Source organism: Strigops habroptila, chromosome 1 (assembly GCF_004027225.2).
Source record: "Strigops habroptila isolate Jane chromosome 1, bStrHab1.2.pri, whole genome shotgun sequence".
NCBI classification, from domain to species: Eukaryota; Metazoa; Chordata; class Aves; order Psittaciformes; family Psittacidae; genus Strigops; species Strigops habroptila.
In genome coordinates, this window is record NC_044277.2 from 34,769,328 (window position 1) to 34,777,055 (window position 7,728).

Genomic DNA, 7,728 nt, shown 5'->3' on the forward strand with positions numbered 1-7,728 from the left:
GTCCTGTCAGCAGGCACTACTGAGAAGAGTCTGGCTTCCTTGTTTTTATTCCCACCGATCAAGCATTTAGAAGCATTGGTAAGATTGTCCATGAACCGTCTCCCCTCCAGGCTGAACAGTCCCAGTTCTCTCGGCCTCTCCTCGTATGTAAGATCCTCCATTCCCTTAATCATCTTTGTGGTACTAGCTGATGAACTGGAACAAGTTTGCAGGTATTAAAATCCTTATGCATGACAGATAGTCATGGTAGTAATTAGATTTCAAAAAACTGCCATGATACTTTTGTATTCTATGGGGAAAACACACGGATTTGTTTCTGTGTTGCAACTCGATGGCTACCCATGCAAGACAGCTCCAGTATCACACATGAATTAAATCAAACGTTCTGCAGGGCATATTATCTTGTATCACAGCACTGTAAAGGACTCTTCAGTCCAGCTGGTAATTAAATTATTTAAAATTATCTTCTTTTCAGAGAAAGCTGAAATACATTTCTGAACGTATCAGTATGTTATTAATAGATGGGATAGCTTACTTTGCAGGCTGCTCACCAACATGGAAGACTTTTCTTTCTCCAAGGTTAGTTTTCCTGAAGTACAAAAAACAGGGACAGACACAACCTAGCCGCTTCTACCCCCTTGTAGATAACACTACTGGGGGTCCCTTTTCTCCAGGTAATATTGATAACGCAGCAGTTTCTCTAACTAACAGTCACTCTTAGCTGTCTGAATGGTCCATGAATGCAGAAATGGCTGTCAAAGCTAAAACCATATTCCTGTAGCAATATTCACTACCAGAATTTACCAGAATTAAAAAGCAAAACCAAACACGTAAATATTCTTAAGAGACCTATGCAAGAAACATGATTAACAAACAACACAAAAAAAGTTCACCTGAATAAAACCGGTTTGTTTACAGGTGTCTAATACTGTACAAAACAATTGCAAAGGTTCATATGTACAGGACTAGATGTAAACTGTTATGAAGTAAGTACTGGAGGATAAGTAAATCAAGGAGTTTACTTTTGTCACACTGCTATTAGTTCGTTCACCACCGAGTTTACACTAAAGCAGCTTTGCACCCAGAAATTCTAAAAAGAAGTCATTATTTCTACAGAATGGACCAAAATAATCAGTTCTGTAATCTTTCTTTATGGCATTTTTGAAGGAACATGGAGGTACTTTATCCACAAAGATATTTGCCCCAAGCACCATAAGTTTGTGGAGGCAACGTAATATAATCATCAACACAATGCTTTCAGTGAGTTCATGTAAGCAAAAGATTTCTGCAGGTACTCTGAATACCAGGTGGTCTCCCCCAAAAGACAGACTTTTTTACCCCAGACTGCTACAATATTACTTGCCAACTATGAAGGCAATGGACTTCACCACGCAGTTTTTCCGCGAGCCTCTAATAATGTTGCATATCTATCTACAAGGCTTTCAACCATTTTGTTCCCACCAGCATAAGGGACACAGCAAACATCTATAGCAAACAAATTCTTAACATTCAGCTTTACTCAGCATGTAAAGAATTAATGTGTGATCCAAATCTCATGTATCCAAAAATAAATCTAGAAGGATATGTATAGGTTATAACTTTTAAGGGGCGATTTTTAATTCACTTAAAGGAGTATATTTGACTTTCCATATAATAATCAATTGTACCTTTAAGAAATCCTGCAGCAAGAAGCCACCTAAATCTTATAAGGGCAAGTGATCACTACAAATGTCTTTTCTTCAGAAGGCTATCCAGTATAAGCCAGCACATCTTCAGACCCTCAAGGCAGGAGCACAGTTAGTTCATATACCTTTTGAATTTAAATCAGTATTAAAAGAACATGAATTAACCCAAATGCATTGCAAGATCTCCTCAGGAAACCCTAATTAGCTCAGGAAGAAACTGACCTTACATGGAACCAGCATGGCAAAATAAAAATGGTCTTCACGTGGTTCAAGACCAGCTTAGTGTACCTTGAGGGAGCTATTTAAACTGAAACTTCACCTTATGTAGGACCTAAGCAGAAGGACAGAATGGACAGCTGTGGACAATTACTCCACTTTAAGTTCAAGAGGACATCTGATTACAGCTTCACACTGTACATTTACCAACCTTTTTAAAAGCTAATAGGAGACTGAAACAAAATTGATTATAAACCATGCAAACTGAAATAAGATGAATATGATCTAGGCAAGTAATTAAACCAAAAAACAACCTACCTCCCACATCTTAGTGAGAAATAAAACAAATGAACTTCAGAATATAAAAGGTCTTTCATGTTGCTAGCCAGATTTATGTCACTCTGGATTCTCCATGGGAAAGAAACCATAACTGATCAATTAAAACACCTTTTTTGATCTGCTCTTGGGAGCTCAGCAGAACAACCAGAGATTGAAGAGCAGGGCTTTATTAGGAAACAATGGCAGAAGAATAATTCAACCACTTTTTCAACTTTTGGATAACAGACGGTAAACCAAAACTTGATATGAAGGAAAGTGTAGTGAATTTCCGCTCTTTTTACTTTATGGTAAAAAGAAAAAGAGTCTTCTAATAGAAGAACCTAAGTATGAGCTTTGAGGAGAAATGTTAGCTGAAGTACACTGAGCTCTCCAAAGACAATAGCATGTGTGTTTCTTTATAGTTAATCAGAGGACAGTAACTCATCAATAAGTTTCTAGCACTAGTGGTTGAACTATTATACAAACACACCCAACTCTTCTGCAGTATTTAGAAGGTGGAAAGAAAATTAGATTCATCAGCTGATACAAACTACTTTATATTTGTATCTTTGTACACATGCATCTGTACCTGACTTTCACAGTCATCCTTTATACCTTGGTAAGTGTGTGACATGTAGACCCACTTGAAAGCACTCTTTCACTCAGCTTGAAATACCTTTGATACAAGAGGAAATTTTATCACACCTAAATAAGGAACTTTTGTCCCTTGAAGTGCAAAGACTTTTGTACTGTACTGTTATTCAGAGGCTAATACATTACATATTTTATTTAACTAAATCTTCATTTTGTTGTTCAAAAAGCTGATTTTTTCTGAAGTATTTCAATATTCTTACTCTTGGCAATGACTTGGGAGAGGTTTTTTCCATCTTTTTTTCAAAAAGTGTAAAACTGATAGTAATCCCTCTAGTCATTGCTCGTGTAGTGTAACATACTGTCAGTATTTGCTGAAAATTTTAAATTAGTCTTAAATTAAGCAAGGCTACTGATTAGGTTCAAAAATTTTCTATCATCTATCTTGCTTTAATTGCTGGATGAAGTGATACAGGAGCCTCAAACATCCATCAATGGAAAGCCGAAGACAAAAAAACCCCACCCTAAATTCGTACTTTGTCAGAAATTATTTTTTATGCTTGCAAATGTGTGTTTGAGAGATAGGGTGGGGAGCAGGCAAGGAGAGGTAACATAAAGCAGATGTCCACAAGCAAGCTATACGTAGATAAAAGTGGAACACAAGCCACGCTGGTAATACCAGCACAAAACAAACAGCATTCGACTGATCTCAAGATTTCCAGTTTAAGTAACCAATATTGCACTGTATCTCTTTGCCTCTGCGAAAGCAAGAATAAATGCAGACTGTTCAAGTTATGATGTGCTATAACGTACGTGGCAGCTAAGCTTCTTTTTTCTTTTAGTTTCTTTTGCCATGCAACAACTTGCATAGATAATAAAAAACAGCTGAGATACTGAGTTCACTAGTTAAAGTTGAAAGTACAGAACAAACTGCCATTATACTCCAGAGATTTAATGTTGATGATACCCAAAGCAGATATTTTTTATTTCCAACCCTTCAGAGAGTACAAGAGCAGAGAGAGTAATATTTTGAAACAGTTCTGAATTAGGGCTTCTAGACCTGTCAAGAAAAGATAAACTTTAAACTAAACTGAATAATTAATTTCAGTTTTATTATGGTTGATGCATTTTATTTATTAAGGAGCTGAAAGAATGGTAACTACTACAGAGAAATGTAAATATGGTCTTCCATAGGTAGGATTGTTACTGTCAGAAGATGAAGCTTCTGGCAAAATGAATCCTTTAAAAGTCTTTTGCTATTAGGGATTATTGTCTGAAAAGCAGAGTAAGACTGGACATGACCAGAAGGCAAGACCAAATACAGCAGGGTGGTACAGTACTCATTTGCTAGAAGGTTTTTATATGAAGAACTGAAACTGTTCCATTCGTAAAAGCAGGATTTAAAAAAACAAATCTGAATGCTAAGTTTTTACCACAGCAGCAAGTTACTATTTTATAGCAAGATATTTCATATACAAACTATGGTTTGTATGTTCTGATGTTCTCTGTTCATTTGTCTGAACAGGGAACAAGCCAAGGCTCTGCAGTCCAAGCTATGTGCTTTAACCATGAAACAACATGACACAAGGTTAGATCATCAGCTGACATAAATCACTGTAACTCCATCAATTTCACTGACTATTAAAGACTCAAATGAAATACGGACTAGCAGTTTATCTCTATTTGAGCTATCACCCATTTATTTTAGCTACGTACATGCAAAAGAACAAACATACTACCGTGGAGTTGCAGTACTTATTTGGAGGCAGAAATGTTGCTATTTTACAGCATCTTCCTAATACACTTTTCTTCTTTGGGAAAGTAGGAGAAGGACAGAAAACATGAAAAATGAAATAGAAAATCACTACCAAAAAAATCTGTGAAATAAACAACACACAGATTCCTTCATAAATGTACTTAGTTCTTCAACCACAACAATATTAAATGTTTTTAGAATACTTTAAATAGAACATGAAAATTTACTCCGAGTCTCTTTCTTTTTAACCTTCCCTTTTACTTCTACCTATCATAATAACATATATGACTTTATCAATATATTCATACCATTTGCCCCAAGTGAGCTCTGAAATGTCAGCTATAGCAGTACAAATTTCTTTCAGTCAAGACTGATTGAACAAGGATGTATAACTTATTTTTAAAATACAAACTTTTTCGTTTAGCTCCTCTATCTTCCAGGATTTTGTTTCCGTAACACAACCATTCTGATATATAATTTTAAACCCTGGCAATTTACTTACTTACAAAACCAAAGCTTTTAGCTGGATATACTAAACTAATTTTATACAGTAGAAAGTTAAAAGATTCAATATTATGCTTACTTCTACATGAGTTTAACCGAAACGCCTAAATCTTGCAGTCATTATACCAACTAAACTCCACAGTTTATTCAGGTTTTTTTCTCAGTTTGTTCATATGTGACACTACAAAACTAGGTTACACTGGGGGTAGAAGGATCTCAGCCTATCAATAATCACAACTTTCCTCCTTGGCTAATGTTGCTCGATAAGCTTCTGGTGCACAAAATTGGTGTCTTTTGACCGTAAGTTTTTCTAGTTTTCTGCACTGACTACACACTTCTGAGACTATTGTGTTTATTTTTAGAAGCCTCTTCTATGTAGATTTTCATCTGATCTTTGTCGTATGATGCAAGAGACTACCACTCAGGCATTAAGCAACATGACTGGGATCTGGTACATATTTATTCTCTTACCCTTCCTTTAAGGGAAAAGGCCTACGCTGTTAAGGTTTGGATTTAAAAAAAAAAAAAAAAAAAAAAAAAAAATCACATTCCAATACACAAATATTGCTATTTTTACATAGGATAGCCAAAGCGACACTCCTTGCACTTCAGGCAGAAGCTGGTTAAGACAATAACAGTCCCCAGTTTTGGGGTAAGTTAATTGCAGCCCTTTGAGACTATGAGAAAGTTTCTTTCTTCTTTTTTTTTTTTTTCACATGTACAACAAATAATACAAGCGCTTAAGAAATACTTTAGCTGTGTAAATCTGGACTTTGAGGCCATGTCCCTTTTCTGTGCATCATGGGACCAGATAATAACCAGTTGTGTATCCAGCCAAGTAAATCAATCAAGATTCCTCTAATCTGCGTGTTTTTATCTGTAGCTTTAAAATCCCTTTTGCCTGGTCCATATACCAGAGGTCTGGAAGGAAGTACAAGAACTCTTACAGTAACATATAACCAAAAAAAAAACTGTATAAGTGGAAGGGACCTCTGGAGCACTTCTAGATCAAAAATCCTGCTCACAGCACATACAGCAAAGCTACGCAGCTGAGATTTCAATATCTCCTACTTTGGGCCACCTGCTGCAGTGTTTTGCTGCTCCTATGGAGGTTTTTTCCCTTTGTAGAGCCAGTATTTTCCGTGTTCTAGCTTGTGTCTGTTGTCCCTCATCCTCCCATTGTACAAGTCTGAGGAGATCCTTGCTCCATCTTTCTACACTTTGCCATTTAGGGAGTTACAGAGAGCAACACCACCACCACCTGCTGTTCTAAAGGTTGAACAAAGCCAGCTGGTTCTCTCAGCCCCTCCTCATACATCATGTTATCCAGCCTTATGAGCTTCCTGTTGGGTCTCTGCTGGACTCATTCCAATTTGTCACTGTCTCTCTGCTACTGGGGAGCCCAAAACTGGGTACAGTACTCCAGCAGCAGTCTTTGAAGTGCCAGACACAGGGAAGAATCACTTCCCTTAACCTGCTGGCTGCACTCTTGTTCTTATACTCAGCCTGGTATGACATCCGTCGCTGAATAACTTCTCTTTATGAAGGAAATGCAGGACTTGCTGACTATGCTGATTTTAAAACACTTGTTCTGCCAAGAAGCAATGCAACCTGAAACAGAGCCAAGTGTTGTTTCAATATTAATCTCCTCTTGATTATTAGATAAGTTTAGTATCATTCTATGGCTAACAGAAGTGTTAAACATCAGCAGCAGTATAATGCCACTCGGAGACAAAAGCTTACTAGATGCAGGATATAAATGTGCCTGCCAGCGACAGCACACTGATTTATGTGTGCTGAAAAATCAGTAATTTGGATAAAAGTTAGGTTTGGGACAGCAACCATTTATGACCATCCATAAAGGCTGTATAGCAATAAGTGGAGTAAGGCAACCATGGGAATGGATGATTGGGAATTTCCTGTGGAAGTAGCATTTTTATTTTCCACAGCAAGAACTCCCACTCAGCCACTATGACATTGTTTGGAATCTAGAAAGTTTCCTGTACAGGTGCTCCATGAATGCTGAAAGGAACTGCAGAAATGCCTGTGCAGCTAAACAGCACACAGACATGTTCTGTCAACAACATGAAATCAATTTAAAGAATCTTTCAATATACTGGTGAAGACACATGGCTCACTGGCCAGGAAGCAGTAAACTAAAAACTGAATCTGGAGTTTACAACTAGTTTGTTGTATAAGCACCATTAAGTCATTCCACTACATGCATCTCTGGGTTCTTACTAACTATTATGTCCATTTCCACACTTGACTACTACTAACCTTCAAATCAATATAGGCTTTTTTTTTTTGGCTGTTATGTTTTCATAGGCCTTCATAACTCACACTTCCTTGCTCACATAATGTCAAAAATCCCTGGTGGTATTTCCGTAAAGAACCTCCCACAGAAGAGACACAAATTTGCAGTTATAAACTGGAAATATCAGTGAAGGGCATAACTCTTACAATAGGAGGAATTTCACCATAGGAGACTAAACAGTAACACCATGCAAATCAGTGTAAATTGTAATATCTGATCGCTTTTTTCTTCTCAGACAACAGAATTTATTCTGTTAATAATGTTGCCTCAATATTTATTATTTCCCTTATTTTTCAAATTACTACAATACATAATATTTTATTTTTACTTTACAAAGGAGT